This window comes from Rattus norvegicus, chromosome Y (assembly GCF_021556685.1).
Source record: "Rattus norvegicus strain SHRSP/BbbUtx chromosome Y, alternate assembly SHRSP_T2T, whole genome shotgun sequence".
Taxonomy (NCBI): Eukaryota; Metazoa; Chordata; class Mammalia; order Rodentia; family Muridae; genus Rattus; species Rattus norvegicus.
Genome location: NC_141555.1, coordinates 56,722,066 through 56,741,685, shown reverse-complemented (window position 1 = coordinate 56,741,685; position 19,620 = coordinate 56,722,066).

The following is a 19,620-nucleotide window of genomic DNA, read 5'->3' as shown; positions in this document are numbered from 1 at the left end:
AATATAGATGTTAAAATGAAATGAGCATTTGAATTTATGATTAAAACTAATATAGAAATTATTTTATTTAATTACATTCCTGCCATTGTTCCCTCTCCAGGTCCCCTCCCACATTTCCTTATCCCATTCCACTGGTCACTAATAAACCGAATCCCACTATAAAAACAAATTCAGAGAAAAAAATCCAAGCAATCATCTCACTAAATGGCCAGAAAGCATATTTTCTTAACTTCATGTTAAAAGTCTTGGAAATATCAGAAATACAAGGACCATACTGAAGCACAGTAAAAGCAATAAACAGCAAACCATTTAGCTAACATCAAACTAAATGGAGAGAAACATAATGCACTCCCACTAAAATCAGGAACTAGACAAGGATACACCCTCCCTCCCTTTTCAATATAGTATTCAAGTTCCTATCCGGAGTAATTAGAAAACAAATATAGGTAAAGGCATACGTATTGCAAAGGAAGTATTCAAAATGTCACTATATGCAGGATGATGTGGTAGTATATTTAAATGACCCCACAAATTCCATCAGTGAATTTCTAAGCCAAATAAACAACTTTAGCATAGTGGAAGAGTATTTTATTGATTCAACAAATCAGTAGCCTTCCTCTGCTCAAAAGAGAAACAGGCTGAGAAAGAAATTACAAAAATGACACCCTTGACAATAGCCAAAAAGCATATAAAACACATCAGTGTGACTCTAACCAAGCACATAAAAAGCATATAAAATACCTCAGTGTGACTCTAGTATTGAAAGATATATAGAACAATAACTAGAGTCTCTGAAGAAATAAATTGAAGATCTCAGAAATTAGAAAGATCTCCCATGTTCGTGTACTGGCAGGATAAATATTGTAAAAATGGGCATTGCACCAAAAGCAACATAAAGATTCAATGAATCCCCATCCATATTCCGACTCAATTCTTCACAGACATAGAAATGGGAGTTTGCAAATTTATTTGGAACAAAATCAATCCCAGGATTGAGAAATCTCTTCTGAAAAACATTTTGTGGAAATCACCATCTCTGAGCTCAACTTGTATTACAGAGCAATGGTGATGATAAACTGTATTGTATTGGTATTGAAAAAGGCAAGTAGATCAATGGAATAGAATTGAATTGAAGACACAGAAAAGAACCCACACAGCTATGGCCACTTGAAAATTCACAAAGGATCTAAAAGCATCCAGTGGAAAAAAATAGCATTTTTAAAAATATGTGCTGTTTCAACTGAAGGGCAGAATGTAGCAGAATGCAAACCAATCCATTGCTATATCCTTGTACAAAGCTCAAATAAAAGTGGATTAAAGACCTCCACATAACACCAGATACACTGAAACTAAATGATGAAAAAGCAGGGAATAGCCTTGAACACATTGGTAGTGGGGAAAATTTCCTGAATAGAACACCAAAGGTTTTTGTTCTAAGATCAAAAATTGAAAAAAGGAACTTCATAAAATTTCAAAGTTTCTGTAAGGCAACTTCATTCTTCATTACCTCCATACAGCAACTAAGAGATTGGGAAAAGATCTTACCAATCCTATATCTGATGGAGCGCTAATATCCAATATATACAAATACTCAATAAGCTATGCTCCAGAGAATCAAATAACACTATTTAATAGTGGGCTACAGTTCTAAACAAAAAATCTCAACTGATGAATACTGAATGGCTGAGAAGCATCTAAAGAAATATTCAACATCCTTACTCGTTGGGGAAAAGCAAATCAAAACAATCCTGTGATTCTACCTCAAACCACTCAGAATGGCTAAGATAAAAAAGTCAGGTGACAAAAGACTCTTGCAAGGGTGCGGAGAGAAAGGAACACTCTGTCACTGTTGAAATTGCAAGCTCTTAAAACCACTCTGGAATCCAGGCTGGAGGTTCCTCAAAAATTGAACATAGTATTTACACATACCCAAAACTTGCTGCAACCTACAACAAGGACACATGCTCCACTATGTTCATAGCAGCCTTATTTGTAAAAGACAGAAGCTGTAAAGAACACAGATGTCCCTCAAAAGAGAAACAGATTCATATAATGTAGTCCATTTACAAAATGGTGTGGTATTCAGCTACTAAATAGAATGACTTCATGAAATTCATAGGCAAATGGATGAAACTAGAAAATATCACCCTGAGTGAAGTAACCCAAAGACAAATTAAAGAATAGAGCATGCACTCACTGGTAAGGGGGTAATCTCTAGAATGTCCCAGATACTTTTGATGTGACAGGTTTTCATCACCCAACAGTGATGACATTAGCCAACATCAACAACAACAGTTAAATTGAACCTGAAGACACCACCTGCAGTAGATAGACTTTACCAAAGTGTAAGGATGGGTCATTCACCTCTCTCTTATTAAATCAGAGTTATCCGTGTCTAGTTGAAATGCAGCGGTCAATATGGAGCAGAGGCTGAAGGAAATGCCATCCACAGATCTGCAGACAACAAAATGGACACTGTTGCTGATGCTAAGATGTGCTTGCAAACAGGAGTCTGGTATGGCTGTCCTCTGAGAGGCTCTGCCAGCACCTGACTGATACAGATGCAGATATTCACAGCCAACCATTTAAATATTCCTACAAGTCCCAATGGAAGATGTAGGGGAATGGATGATGGAGCTGAAGAAGACTGTAATTAACAACAATATCAATTAACCAGACCCCTCAGGGCTCCCATGGACCTAACCACCAACCATAGATTATACATGGTCTGATACCCTACATATGTAGCAGAGGTCTGCCTCATCTCACATCAGTGGAATGAGAAGCAATTGGTCCTTTGGATGCTTGAAGTCCCAGAGAAGAGTGATTCTAGAGGGGTGAGGAAAGAGTGAATGGGGCTTGCGGAGTCACCCTCTTAGAGACACAGAGGAGGAATATGTGGAGGTAGTGTTTATGGAAAGGGGGTAATATTTGAAATATAAACAAATACAATGGGTAATAATACTACTAATAAAGGAGTGGTATTTTCCAAACATTACTTTACTGCACAGGTTAGCTTGGAACATTTATTGTTGCCTAGATGCATATTTCTTCCTACAGTAGCTGATACCTTGTTTCTCTGAGGAGTGTAGCCTTAGATCTTCCTCTTCATTCACAGAAGGCATAACACTTAACTCCTTTCTCCAAGCAAGGGTGATTGTAGATTTGTCTGTAAATGGCAGGACGCATTTGTACAATCTAATTGGGGGTCATGAAAAGAATTATTTACAAGCAAAGCTTGTAACGCAAACAGTTTGTGTTCTATCAACTTACCAGTATTGAAAGCATCACAGGACTTCTGGCCAGGCAACTGCATAGGATGTCAAGAGACATTAAGAATTTCAATATATGTGACAAGAGAAAATACTTTCCATTTTTATCATACCCAATATTTCAAAAATATCATCACGGAATGAATATTAAAAGCTTTAGAATAAGAAAAAAAAGTGAGTGAGACATCAAGACAGAAGCGTCACAGTAACACATGAAACTCACATGGAATTCTATTATCAATCCCATGCATTCTATGCTCTATTCAAATCTTATCACATGTTTATTCCCTAACAAAGTCCACCAGTGATTTTCTAGTCCCTGCAGTCTCTGAGGAGCAAGGGTCTTGATTAGCCTTTACCACTCGCTTATGAGGTTCCAAGACACATCACTGCACCAAAGCTGGTGTAAGAGGCGCTTGACAGCACAACCTCCGAAGCACCCTTTGCCCTTTCCATTCATGTTGCTCCTTCAGGAATCACTTGTCACGACCCCTGACAGTGTGCACAAAATAGGTATCACTCCGGACTCAAACGAAGAGAGTCGACATGGTTCCTCCTCATTCAGAAAGCTTGGATGATCACCCCGCTACTACAAGCAGAACTGACAATTGAGGCATCTCCTGGCTGGGCCGTGAAGACCTCAAGACTGCCCCGTGCAGACGTCGAGACTGCCCGGTGCAGACCTTGCGACTGTCCCATTCATACCTTGTAACTGCCCCGTGCAGACCTCGAGACTGCCCCATGCAAACCTCGCTACTGCTTTGTGAAAACTCGAGGACAGCCCCTCTCGAGCTTTGGTTGTTTCCTGAGATCAATGGTCACTCGAGATTTCCCTGCTTTGCCTTTCGGACTTTTCCACAGTTCTCGGGAGAGAGAGAAATACTCAAAGAATACAGCTCAAGTGATGCTCACCATGACTCACCACTGCCAATTACTTTCACTGCCCCTTCACGTGGTAGTGTTTAGAGAGGACAGGGAGCCTCATTCCGGACTTTACCCTCTGACAATGCACCAACAATTTCCCAACCTCCATGGCGTGAGAACCCCTTCAGAGTCCCCCAAGATTATTATAACCCCGGAGTACAACAGGGGAATCCGTTGAAGGATTCCCAGGCTCCACAGACTGGAAGCCCATTTAGTGTCGCCAAAAAGGATTATAACAGCGGACTCCAGTGGGGGAAGAACTTGAAGGGTTCCCAGCCTCTGCATCCTGAGAACGTCTTCAGTGTCCCCTAATTGGATTATAACATCCTACCCCAACGGGGGAAGCACTTGAACAGAAGAGACCCGAGCGACTTCCCACCTCCGGGACTACTTAGACGGACTCGGCAAAAGTTCAGATGCTCAAAACCTTATGAAGACCAGAGATTCAAAAAACCTGATGCTCGTGTTACAGAAATGCTTCAGAAACTCAAAGATCATATAAAGGATTCAGTCAGTAAGAGGGCCCTAGACCCCAGAAGTGAACTGACAGAGAAGAAGAAATGGACAGTTCCACTTCCTCTGAGGGTTCCTGAGGGCAGAGTAATCCACTGACCAAGGATAGATTACTGAGTAACCCACTGGCATAATATATATTTCGTATGTATGTAGTATGTGTATAGTATGTATGTGTGTAATATGTGTGTATATATGTAGTATGTATGTAAGTATGTATGTATGTATGTACACCCATGTGCAGTGACCCACGGAGATCAGAAGAGGGCATCAGACTCCCTAGAGTTGGCGAACATCTCATATAGTTGCTGGGAACTGAACCCGGGTCCTCTCAGAGGAATGCAAACCATCTTAACTGACATTATTTCAGTGTCCCTTCATTTGTGAAACATCTTACTATCCATTGTGTCTTGTACTATGCAGTGTCCGTTTCTTAGTACAATGGTCTATCTTCACTCAGACTGGATTTTGACGGTCTGTTGAACATGTAATAGCGGCATGGCAGGAGGATAGCGTGGTTGGGGGAATGCTCTGATGCAAAGAGGGACATTGAACTAATTTCCTCAGTTACTGTGTCTGGTGGCCTGCAATCTGCAGCATGTACCTCCTGCAAAGCCAACAGCTTTCGATGTTGCCTGAGCTGACAGCCCTTGCAGCCTCCTCTTGGTCCTCCTCTATACATCCCCAGAGGATCATTCTGAGGGATCCCTGAAGGGAAATCCCTAATAAAAATTCTCCAGTGCTTACTGGAACCTCAGGCTAAAGCCCAAACTCCTGGTTGGGAAATAAACCATCTCCCAGTCCACCACAGCCTTGACACCGGGTCCCATCCATTCTGCCTGCCATTCAGCCCACTAAGGCTTCTATTCTGATAGGGTCGATGATCATATTAGATTAGGGGCCCAGCATATTCCAGGCTGGCCTTCATTATAACCACTTACATCTGCAATGACTCTATTTCCAATGGATATCACAGCCTCAGCAGCCAGGAGTTAGGATGAAAAGAGAGCCTGGTGCATAAGCCAGACACTCACCCTGTCAGGGATACTGACTTACTTTATTAAATGATTTTTAAAAATGTATAAAAATTTTGGAAAGGCACAGGTTATCCTTCGAAAACTGCTAAGCTGAGACATTAGGAAACCTGTTGGATACATCAGTTCAGAAAGCCAGATACCCTGGCCAAGACCTTCGAGATGGGGCTTCACAGAGATGGCATGTTTAGAAAGACGACAAGGTTGAAGACATGATGCCTTTCTTGCTAAGGAATTGGAGACCTGCCCTTCAGAGAAGATGGCTTCAAAGAATGAACTCTCCAACCACCTCTACTTGGAACAAGTGCTTATTCCTATGGGGGTTGCGGGGGGGCAGCTGCATTTCAACCTCAGGCACTGGACAGTCTACTGGTCCAGAACTTCACGAGTCGGCTCAGGGTGCAATGACTTAGGTGGAGAACCACTAGCTTCCTCACTTCAACAAGCCCAAGGAAGGTATGCCCTGCTCTGTCTCCCTGCCTTGGAAAGACACCTTCATCCCTGTTGTTCATGCCCAAGGCTTCCTATGATACTCTCCTGTTTGCATCTCAGTCAGCTGAGGTATGTTGACATACCACTTTCTGCGAGCTTTCCTTAAGAACTCTAAACACACAACCCGTCCTGTACACTCCATCTCTATTGTTCTATTTAGCTTGATTTTTTTCTTCAACAAAACATGAGGGGGAAGTGGATTTCTCAAATGGCTAATGCTTGCACTCTTATAAGTTGAGGCCCAGGTTAACAAAATTAATTGTGGGCAGTAACTCACACAGACAGATCTTTATGCCTATTTTCTTGGCTTTTAATGATGTTTAAAATGTGGGATTTTGGGGGACGGAAATTAAAAAATGGTAGCAATAATGTTCCATCATGTGTCTCTGTTAAGGTTTGTTTTATTCAAAGTAACAAATGCTCCTCCGATGTCTCCATAATTAAGGAGGTAAAGAGGTGAGTTAGGTCCATAAAACAATGGCCTAAGGACCCAGGGCTGGTGGTTGTCTTCCCCAGTTTGTCCTTCAAATATATCTTGGGACCAACCGGTTATAGCTGCGGTTCACAACCTGTGTGGGGGTCATGATCCTTTTGACAAACTTCAGTCTCCAAAATGATTCCTTACTACGATTCATAACAGAAGCAAAATTACAACTATGAAGTACCAGCAAGAATAATTTTGTCATCAAGGGTCATAACAACATAGGAACTGTGTTAAAGGGGGCAGCATTAGGAAGGTAGATCACTGACTTATAGTCCAAGAAAGAGCATCTAGCTATGGGCCAAATAAAAAAATACAGGATCTCCAGCATGCCAGTAACATGGGATAAAATGCAAGCTGGGGAGATAGTTTTGTGGGATTCAGTGCCTGCTGTGAAATTACCAGTACCTGCATGACAGCCCATAACACATGATTGGAAGGCTAATGATAGGACACATGGAGGGTGCCATGGCTCCACCCACATATATAGCAGAGGATGGCATTTTCTGGCATCAATATGAGGAGAATACCTTGGTCCTGTGAAGGGTTATTTCCCAAGTTTGGTGGAATTCCAGGTGTTGAGGTGAGAGTGGGTGGGAGGAAGAGAATCCTCATAGAAGCAAGGGGAGAGAGAAATGGGAAAGGGGAGAACCAGGAGAGGGGATAACATGTGTGGGATACCTATGATAGCCAGGAACAGTGAGTTTTGGGTTCAGCAAGAGACACTGTCTCAAAAACTAAAGATGAGGGAGATAAATGAAGAGATGTGATGGGTCTCCCTCTGTTCTCCTCATGCACATACACAGAAAAATGTGTAACCCCCCCCCCACAGCTGCATTAGGACAAATACTCAAAGAATTTGAATTAAGAATTAAGGTTGTATTTTGGGTGTCTGATCACACCTTTCCTTCCATAAATTTCACGTGGAAAAGTATTTCGAAGGCATGCATGTCAGATACATTTCCCATTAACATGAGACGATTTTTCTCCCAAACCAATAGGTTTTGATTCATGTTATAAGCCATAGACCCAAGACACAGCTACACCAGAAAGGAAGAGCTAGATATTTGAGCTAAGAATTTCCATTCCAGGGCCAAGGTCTATGATGTCACGGAATGCAGAAGGTGGTCCATAGAACTGAGATGTTTTCTGCGTCTTGCAGTGTCCCTGACTCCCAACGAGGGCTGCTGAGAATAAGTATACAACAATAGACTCTAGGATAGCTACATGTGATACTCTCCTTGATTGTATTTATCAATGACATGAAGTTTTGTTTCTCACAAAGAGAATAGATCATCAAGAGTCTATGCTGACCACAGCCACATCAGGTCCGTTTGAGGGTCCATGCCCTCTCCAGGCTCTGTGGATGGAGCCATGAGAACCCTACAGGGCTCAGTTAAACACTGACTCTAATTCACATGGCCCTGAAATGAAGAAGGAGCATATTGATTTTTCATGTTTTTGATATGACAAAATACAAACCAAAAACTTAACGAAGACAAGAGTGCTTGTTGACAGGAGACTGATATGGATGTCTCCTGAGAGGCTCCACTAGAGCCTTACTGATACAGATGATGATGCTTACAGCTAATCATTAGACTGAACACCCAGACCCCAATGGAGAAGGAGTTAAAGAATGGACTGGAGAAACTGAAGGCGGTTGCAACCCCATAGGAAGAGCAACAATTTCAACCAAGCAGAACCGACCCACGAGCTCCCAGAGTCTAAACCACCAACCTAAGAGTACACATGGAGGGTCCCTGGCTCCATCCACGTATATAGCAGAGGATGGCATTGTCTGTCATCAATAGGAGGAGAAGCCCTTGGTCCTGTGCAGGCTCATTTCCCCAGTGTGGGGGAATGCCAGGGTGTTGAGATGAGAGTGGGTGAGAAGAAAAGCATCATCACTGAAGCAGGGGGAAAGACAATGGGAGAGAGTGGATCCAGGAAAGGGGATAACATTTGAAATTTAAATACACAAAATTCCAATAAAAATGAGACAGGAAGTGTTTATTTTGACCCATTGTTTGACTTGGTACCATCCATCATGATGGGGAAAGCATAGCAACTGGAGTGTGATGGTCACATTGCAGACCTGGAGGGTGTTCAGCTTTCTTTCTTTATTCTTTGTTTCCTTGTTTTAAATTCCATATATAGGTGTTTCCCTTGCTTTTATGTATCTGTATAAAAGATACATGTACAGAACCCACAAGAAACTTAGGGAAGAAAAGCAGGTATAGCTGTCAATAAGACATGGGAGGCCACAGGACTCAAGTCGGTTTCCCTCAAGACCACATGTGTACTCATCAAGACAATAGACAGGAGCAGGGCACAGAAATGAACAAGAGTAATCAATGCTTGTGAGCCACCATGTTGGTGCCAGGGTCTGAACCCAGGTCCTCTGTAAGAGCAGTAACGGTTCTCAACTACCAAGCCACCTCTCCAGTCACAAAAAAAAATCATTGTTTATACATTCCCCCAAACACAACACCACTTGATGTATGTAAACACGCATAATATATTTCCGGTGTGTTTTTTTTTTTGTGTGAATGTTCAGTCAGTGTGATACAATCACTTTTGTATTTATAAATTTTGGCATAGCCGTTTTCACTTCGAGGTTCTCTTCATTCTCAGCTTTGGTGTTTACATATATCTTCAAGATCGGAACCACCCTGTCAGCCCACCCCACCTACTCCCCATTTGCAGCTATGCCTTCCTTTCTTGACTAAGTTAAACATCACCTCAGACTCTACTCTTTCATTTTGTTCTGTGTAGTAGACTCTCCAAAACCATAAAATGGAATCCCAGATTCAGAGGGAAGAAGTTTTGCTGTTTGTTACTTTGTTTGCTTTTAGTTACTTTTTCCCACTTCCACTGGTTTGAACTTGTGTCCCATTCAGTGACAGGACTTAATTCAGCCAGCATTTTGAGAAGGGCTAGGGGTAGAGTGTGATAAAAGGATAATTACATGAGAGAACTGACTGGGATTTTGACGATTAATACAAAGTGTTTATTGACTTTATTTTTCAGTTACACAGAACCCTGGACAGCACTGACTTGAACTAAAACGTCACATATGACAATTTGCACAAAGGAAAAAAAAAGGCTTAAACACAAAATTGATCTAACAAAATAAGCCCTAAGTTGTAATGATTGACCCTCTAAAAAGAGAAACATTTAACTTTTTTTTTAAAAAAAGACGATTTTGATTTTTTTTGTTTTACAATTTCATATACTTATATAATGAGTTTTAGTCATTTCCTTTCTTTTTTTCCCTTCCCAATTCCCCTGCCTTATCCCCCTTCCTCATTCTCCCGTCCCCTCCTTCAGTACTCCCTTGATTCCTCCCTCATTCTCCTCTGTCATCCCGTTGGTCAACCCCCTCTCTCACTCCATTCCCTCTCCAATTGGCACCCATAAGCTGAATAAGTCCCCCCTCCTATTTCATGTCTCCTTTCTGCGTGTAACCCCTAAGTTTATTTGATTACATGAGTACAGAGGAAATCGACAGAACAACTTATCTATGGGTACAGGAATGAAGAAGGTAGTGAAGCAGAAATTTCTGGTTTCTTTGGAGACTCAACTGTGTCATGGATGTTGCTCTGGAAACTGTCTTAGGGGAGGATGTTTTGTTGAGAACAAACACATGGTGTTTCTGGTAGTTGCCTGGGAAAAGGGCATGTGATGTTAGAAAGAGTAAGAGTATAACCCTGGCATTATCTTGCCTTGCCAATCTTCGCTGATTCTCAATTGACTTTGATGACACTGGTCATCATTGACTATGCTGTGGCATTGGTTCACCTTTCCTTCTTCACTGACCATTGTTTGTCATAGCTTTGTGGAGAGAAAAGCACCAGAGACCTTCTTGTGTTGACATTGCAGTTGCTTCTTGCTGCCTCCTCGAACCCACGCAAATTGGAAGACCTCAGCAATTTCTTCTATGGTGAACTGTCCTTGGTGATATGTGAATGGTGTTTGCAAGTAGATCGACCTACTTCCGCTGATTCATGTCAAGTGAACTGGTATCCTGATGATGACGATTGAAATCGACCCAGAGAACTATTTCTAAGCAGGTCCACATCGTCCTATGTTTGCCCTATAATCCTTTCCTTTCCACTACCTCTGGTGGGTGGTGGGCTAGAAGAAAGTTAAAGGATTTAAGAACTCTTACTAAAGTAGGTCTTGAAAATCTAAGCCTGCAGGATAGAACCCCTCCTCCAGTACATGTTGATTGCTAAGGGAGGGGAGAGTCTTTATGGCCTCTCCCATCTGTAATGAAGTGTTGAGGATCCCAGTCTTCTACCCATGACCATAGCCACAATCAGGTTAAGAGTTCAATGATTAGGTCCTATGTAAATGATATCCTTTTGTTGTCCACTTCCCCATCTTCTGCTTCTTATATTCCTTCTACCCACACTTTCATGATGTTTTCTGAGCTGTGGAGGAGAAGACTTAGCTGTACTACTTCCACATGAACAGTTCAACACCACTGATTCCCAACACTTTGTCTAGCTGTAGGTCTCTGCCCATGCTATTCAGAGGCTTCTTCTCTAATGAGAGCTGAGTGCAATGCTGATCTGTAGATACAAATATGGATGTTTTGAAGGAAATTCGACAATGTATTTAGCATTAGATTCTTTCATAGGGCCAATATCACCCTACCCATAGGTTCTTGACGAGTTTACATAACCTGGTGTGTATTCGCTCATGTGGAATATGCCTTGGAAAGCCACTGGTTACTCCCATGACTGTGATGCCACTAACACATTAGGGGCACATCTTTCCTGACATTTTAGCTTGAATGGATCACCCCCGAGTAAGGTTGTAGATGATTTTCTCCCCTGGAAGCCTACATAGCACTTTCCTGAACCATGAAGGCTAGCCATTATAGAGGATGCTTCCACCTCAACTTCAGATTCACCCTTCTGTGACCTGTGAACAAAAGGATTCTGTGTCCTCAGCAATAGGGTCTTACCATCAAGTTCTGGAGGGCTACGAAGAACAATGTCAACAACCTGTAAAGTTGTGAGGGCTTTTGTAATACCGCTGGTCAGCAACTTTCAGGAAGACATCACACTTCTGACACTGTGATTTTTGCTTAATTTTTGTTTTCTATTGTTCTGTTTAATACACTCACCAAAGCCAGCTTGGGAAGGGAAAACTTTATTTCATCTTATCTGTTCCAGCCCGTCATCAAGTAAAACCAAGACAGGATTGTGAAACAGAAACTACAGAGACTGCTCACTGGCTTGCTTCTAAGCTCACATTCAACTACCTTTACAGAGTCCAGAACCACCCGCATAGGGCGGTGCTGCCCACAGTAGACCAGGACCTCCAACATCAGTTCACAGTCAAGGAAATTCAACCTACACATAGTCAAGGGCAATCTGATGGAGGAATCTCCTCAACCGAGGTTCTTTCTTCCAAGACTAGCCATTCCAAGAAATCAATGAAAATAAACAAAAAAAAAAAAAGAAAGAAAAGAAAAGAAATCAATAGCTTCAGTGGGAGCATGCCTTATCCATGGAGGGTGCCTCCACTTGAACTCAACAGTTGATCTTGTAGATATATTCTGTAACACAACGTTATATAATCCCTCTCACCAAACCCTGTTCTAACCTAATCACCTAAGGGGAGATGGAGTGGAAAGTAAGTTTTAAAAAAATAATCAGAGCACATAGAAATGCTTCTTGGAAATAAAACAAAAAAGTAAACATTTCTGCATCCTAGATGCTTTCCTCGCATCATCTGTGCAAAGATAATGAAAACAGTTATTTTCCAGGTATAATAATTCCCAATGTAACAAATCATATAAATAACACTGCTTATCATTCATAAAACACATTGGCACCAATCGTTTTGTTGTGTTTTTTTAACTCACTCCTAATGTAGAACTGATGAACTGGAATTGTTTGTCTGCTCATTTATACATGAGGGAAGTGAGGTTTAAACGTTGAGCCAATTTCCCAATATTCTAAGCTAATAAATGGCAGAGTAAGACAGTCGCACTTTCTCTGATCACGACATGGCCTCGTGAGAAATGCAAGTCAGGGTACCTTGGCAGGGTATCCAAGGACCCATACATGGCAGCTCAAAGTTGTCTTGGATGCAAGATTGGGAGTAAGGCTCAAGTCTGCCGAGCCCCATCTCAGGATTCATGAAACAGAACACCAGATCATGTTAGAGAGCTAGGAGACTAAACTAAACAATTGTGAGTCCTCAGCAGATTGTACAGATCCAGGGCTGAGGGTTCAAAATTATGTTGGTCTTTGTGGGAGTGGAAAGGAACACTTATTTAGATCCCCACCTCCTACTATGTGCTACTACAGTGGAGGCAATGCCTTAAGTCCAAGGTTTTTTGTTGTGTGTGTGTGTGTGTGTGTGTGTGTGTGTGTGTGTGTGTGTGTATGTTTGTACATACATGCACGTGCAGTGTACAATGCAGGCACTAATCCATTTTATCTTCTACCTTATTCTTTGAAGCAGCATTTCTCAGTCAAACCCAGAGTTCATCAATATGAATAGTCTTGACAGCTATCTTGCTCTGGGGATCTGCCCTATCTCTACCTCCCTGGACTGGGATTCTGTGTGGGCCACAAAGGCTACCCATCATTTCCCTGAGACCTGTGAGCCATCTCCTCAACTGCTAAGGTTCAAGTCCCGGTTCTTAGACCCATCTCCTTTATTTTTTTTTTCTTAATTTTTTTTCCTTCTTGGTCATAATATCAGAACCAGGTTAAGGTATGACTGGCTCACTCAAATATTCACTCAAATATCTCCACACAACTGTGTTCTAATAAGGAGGAGGACCCTTCTGACTCTCTGTCCTGTAAAGTCTTACCTTAAGAGATGAATTAAAGGATGGGATTATCTTACTGGGTTGTTGTGGATGCTGTTGTTGATGTTGAGGGAGGCTGGCAAATGAGGGGCCACAGCTGAGTCACTTATAATAACAGATACAAAGCTGAGTGTGGTAGTGCATACCTATATTCTCAATACCTGCGAAGATCACTAGTTCAAATCCAGCCTGGGCTACATATTAAGTCCAAAGACAGCCTGGGCTACAAAGAAAGTCCAAGGTCACCTTGGCCTACTTACATGACTCTTCTCCAAACAACAACAGGTTTTTTTTTTCTTTTTTGCTTCCTGTCTCTCCTATTTCCTCTACACTGATATCAGTGCTGTAGTTTGGGGTGTCTGGTGGAGAACTTTCATTATGTCTGAATGTCCAGGATTTCCCAAGCAGCACAGCAAACCAAACAGTGCAGCAAACAAGTCTGTTTCGATTTTTGCAGAAAAATATGACACATGGAAACTGCTGTCTGAAGAAATGGTTCTAGGATGGGACAATGCCTTGGGAGACTGGGCTTGGATCTTGTGCTAGTTTTCTCCTGATAAAAACAATGATGTTCTCAACCAGAGTCTGAGTTGGGAATACAATGCTGTGCTTCAATTTCAACACTGCATAATCTCCATATGGCAACCCTGGAAATCTTGTCTGATATTAAAGATATTATAGGAGAGACAAGTTGAGTATAAACATTGTCATTAAAAAGGGTTTAAATGACGAATAATTTTTTTTTTTAATTTTTGTCTGTGACACCAGGTTCAGTGTTCTGCATAAACTCTAAAACACTGGAATTTCTTTTTTTTATTTTAAATCACCAAACAGAATGGACCTTATATTTTTCTATCTAGGTCTAACTGAGACGATGAAATACCATTCATTGCTTTAAAAAAGAAAACTAATTGTGCTTCATTGTCTTTTTTGTTGTTATTTCTTATTTTTAGTGATTTGGGGTTCATTTTAACAATTATTTTTTCATTGAATTAATTATTTTCTTATTTTCTAGTGTAGATAAAAATTTAGGTTGCAGGTCTTTGTTTTTAATCTAAGAATTAGTGTTTAAATAAAGTTTCCTCTTAGCACCTTCATAGTTATGTCTCACACATTTTGATAGTATGTTTCCTATCTTCTATTTTTCTTACTGTTACATAGTTTCATTATTTCTTGACATATGTATTACTTGTGAATGTGTAATTCAACGTTTCTGGTCTGGGAGACTCCTGTTGTCTCTCATTGAAGACTTCTATTTTTTTTGTTTTGTTGTATTAGCAGAACACATCCCGATTGTCTGGAGATGCAGCTCAGTGGACAGAGTGCTCACTTGGCTCTCACACAGTTCTGGGATCCACCTACAGTACCTCATCAGCCTGGTGTGGTGGTACATGCCCATAGTCCTATTACCAGGAGGACAACCAAGAGTTGTAAATCATCCTTGGGTGCATAGTGTGTTTGAGGCCAGCCTGGGCTACATGAAACTTGTATAAACAAATATGTCCCACAGGACATCTTTTCTTAGGCATTTGCCACACCATGTTCTGTGGTTTGTGAATGTGTGAGAAGTTATGGGGTACTTGAAGGAAAAGAACATCCTGGTGCTACTAGGGACTGTCAGTCAGAGATATTGGCTGGTGAAGCCATCTCATCCTAGCTGTTTTTCTGCCAGCTTCTGTTGCTGATGGGTTGATCCGTGTCCACAGCTTTGCCCATAATCGCCCTGCTTACTTTTTAGCTGTACCCATTCTTATTACCTGCTGAGGCTGTGATTGAGTAGTGACACAGAGAATTGGGGTCTCCTTCCAGGCCACTGGTTCTCTCAACAATAAGTTCTTTCTCTGTAGAAATAGTTTCTCTGTTGCCTAAATTATCAGAAATAAATATAATACTCTTTTCTGCTTTATTTTGACACTGGGTTTCATTATGTAGGTAGGGATGGCCTGAAACTCACTCTATAAACCATGTAGGCATTGAACTCACAGAGATCAGCTTGCCTCTGAGTTCTGGGATTGAAGGGACATACATGGCTCCTTCTTTTTTTAATTTTTTTTAAAATTTATCTCTATGGTATGTGTGTGTGTGTGTGTGTGTGTGTGTGTGTGTGTGTGTGTTTTGACCAAAGAGTCCATCAGATCCTCTGAACCCTGGTCCTCTGCAAGAGCAACCTAAGCAGTGAGCCATCTCTCCAGCCCCTTCTTCCTGTTTTGGAAGTTCCTCTTGGACAACACTTGAATCCTGGCTTTAAAATCCTTGCTGACAATTCTGAGAATGGTTTTCTCTTGGTGCCACCACCACGGAACTGGTTTTTCTCCTCTGCTTTTCATTTAGTTGGATGGTCATGATGTGACATGATTTCCATTTTGACATCATTTATCTAAAATGTCAGCAGTCCTAAATATTGTGTGTACAGTGGCCGTTTATCCTTCATAAACATTAGGTGGTGTTTTGGTTTTTCTGGTTTTCCCTGATTGAATAAAAGGGATTATTCCTCCAGTCCATACCGACAGGCATATTTTAGATTGGTCAGGAAGAGTGGTTCTCAACCTTCCTAACCTAAACTTTTAACAGCTCCACCAAATGTAAAATCATTTCATTGCTACTTCATTACAATAATTTTGCTATAGTTATGAATTGTAATATAAATGTCTGATATACAGGATATATGATATGTGACTCCTGTGCAACGGCCATTTGAGCTCCCAAAGGGGTCTCAATCCAAGTGTTAAGAACCACTGATTTGGACTTATTGAGATGCCCTTACCGACGTAGATGGGTTGCCCATTGTTGCCAAGTAGAAGTCTCCATCTCTTGAAGACAAAGGATCTTCCAAGATCAGGCTTTTTCCTGGGTCCCTCTGTAATAGTGGATACATAATTGATCATTACTGATATATCAACTAACTCCAGGCAGTTTTCTTTTACATCCTCAAAGATGAGGATTCTAAAAAGGGTTCTTCTAGCAAAAAACAGTGGTTGAAATTATCCCTAGGAATCTTTCCCCTTACCTAATGGCTCCTTGTCCCCACAAGGCCACAGCAGATGTCTGATTGCCCTCTAAGCTGCACCTTTAAAATCTACTCTCTTCCTCTGTGCCATTTCTTTCAGGAAGAGCACACACGCTGACCCTGAACCCATCTTGTCTTCAGTCAGCAATAACAACCTAATCCTCTCTTCCTGCTTTGCTTTCTCATATGACCCAGCTGCTCACAATCCTGAGGCATGTTCACACTTCTATGGACAAACAGAATGGCACCGATTGGCTAGTCTCTAATGGCACAGATTCTGTATGATTCTGATTTAGAAACCTGTAAATCCAAGATGAAGAGACCATTGGCAGAGGAAGAAGTTCTTGTGGGATGTTGTCACCACAGAAGGGATCCAATGGTCTAGGCAGAAAAGAGAAGGATCCAAACTCCCTTTCCTAATTTAACCTTTTACCACAATAGCATTATTAATGGATCTTTATTTGTAGGTTGCATCCCTCTTGACCTAATCAATTCTTCACAACTTCATTCCCACTGGGGATTAATCTTCAGAAAATTGCTTTTGGCGAACACATTCAAACCAGAGATAAGGGTAAATATTTGGATATCTGTAGTGGTGGTTGTCATTATTCTTCCCACATGGTATACCTTAAGATCTCTAACTATCTCCTTCCCCATGGTAGCCTCACTGAATGACGTTAAATCGGGTTATTAATGAGGTACAGACACCAAAGCTCATTGCCATATCCTGTCAGCAGTATCAAGCTTTAAACAGCAAGAGCCACCTGTGGGAAGGAAAGTATGAATAAACTTTATGGTATCTCTAAACTATAAACCCCCAATTTAATCAAAACATTGTTTTAGACTCAGTTCTCTTATATCAATGTTGTTTAAATGTACAAGTCAGTGGGCTTGCTTGTGACTCCTTGTACAGGTTTATACTGTACATTAGCCATTTTCATCCTCACAACTCACCTCCATTTCCACCTGCACACACACACACACACACACACAGACACACACACAGACACACACTCACAGAGACACACACAGACACACACACAAACACACATACATTCACACACACCCTCCTGCTCCCCTTCCTCTTCCTAAATGCCCCCTTTTACTTAATATCCCTTATTAAAATCTAAATTTTGCAATCGTCTGTTTGAATCTGGCTTGTTTCACTTAACATATTGTATTTTATAGTTCCATCCATTTTTCTGAGAACAAAACCCTTTGCTCTTACACATAGATGAAAATCACAACAATGTATATCACATTTTTTAAGCCATTCATCCAGTGATCAACAGCTAAGGTTATTAAAATGGCTTGTCTATTGCACACAGTGTGGCAATCAGAATGGATTTGCAAGGGTCATGGTTAGTTTTTATTATCAGTTTGACTCAACCTGGGAAGAAGGAGCCTCAGCTGAAGAATTGCCTCCATCAGATTGGCCATTGGCCACATCTATAAGGATTTTTTTTGATGGTTGATGTGGAAAGGTCTAGCCCACTATGGCGAGTGTCATCACCTATGAAGGTGGCCCTGGGTTGTTTGAGAAGGAGAGAAAATTGAGAAGGTCATGGATAGCAATCCAGTACTCAGCCTTTCTAAGTTGGCTCTGCTTCCTTTCCTGCCTCTAGAGTCCTGCCTGGGTTCCTGACCAAACTTCGCTAAGTAACAGACTGGTACCAGAAGCCTAGAATGAGACAAACTCTTTCCTCCTCAAGTTGATGGCTATGATGAGATTATTCTTCTTGTTGCCTACTTGTTCTTCACTTTTTTGAAAGTTGTCTCTGTTTATTGTTCTTAGAAAGATGATATTACATGTTTTCTCATAGGCTCTCTGTCTGTCTGTGTGTCTCTGTCTCTGACTCTATCTCTCTGTATTTGTGTGTTTTAGTGTGTATATGTGTATGTTTGTGTGTGTGTTTGTGTGTGCATGTGGGTGTGTGTGTGTGTGTAAGTATGTGTGTTTGTGTGTTTGTGTATGTATGAGAGTTTCTGTGTGTATATGCCTATGTGAGTGTGTGTGTGTGTGTGTGTGTGTGTGTGTGTGTTTGTGTGCTTCCCAGGGTTAAAAAAATCCCCAAGGCTGTAAATCTCAGCAGGAGCCTAGAAAAGGAAGAAGAAGGGGAGAAAAGGGGGAAAAATCATGTCATTTGAGTTAACCCCAAATTGATGTCAGGCACACAGTGGACCAACAGTCAAATAATGGCAGAGGAGTCATGAGAGCAGAGAGAGAGTGAAACTCAAAGTGTGAAGGAAAATGTGCTTAAAACTAAGATAGAAGGAAGAAAAAGAAGACTGAGCACTTAGAAAAGTGCACAGAATTTAAAAAGCTGCCGTAAGTTGTTAAACTCTAAGTGCATTATAATGTTAAAGTGGAAGGGAATTATTGGGAAGAGGGAAGGGATGGTTAGAGTGTAGTGGTGACAGGGCAGGGTTCTGAAAAGAATCATTTTGAAGATCTGAAGAACTATGTGACACATACAATTAAAGTGCCCTGTAATTTACAGGTAAATTCCATACTTACCTGCAACCAGTATTCTGTTTTCCCATATTTCAAAAATAAAATTACCACATCTATTTCATCCCTTTTTACTGCATTTGATCTAATAAATTCCTTGTAACCAGAAGTGCTGGTAAATTTTAGAGACATTTAAAATATGACATGTCGATATTGGTTTTGTCATAAGTTTATCCCGACTGTGGAAGCAGGTCCAGGAGTAAATTTTTCCTCGCTCTTTGCAAAGAATCCATAATTCATGATTGCCATTGACTTCAATACAAGGTACTTAATCCTGTCAAATTCCAGCTTTGTTTGAATAAAAATGGCCCTCCTCTAATTGTGGGTTTTGATAAAGCTAATTTTGGTGTGCTATCCAGTGGCCTGCCTCGGAGAGAGAGGCTAGCCATATTTCTGATACGGAGAATGACTTAAAGATATCCAAAGGAAAGATAGGAGCTGGGAAAATAACCACCAAGGATGTTGGTGACTCAGAAACCAAAGACTTTTTCAGAAAAAAAGAAAGCATGAAAAGTGCTACTTGGGCAGATTGTGACTAGAGTCATCA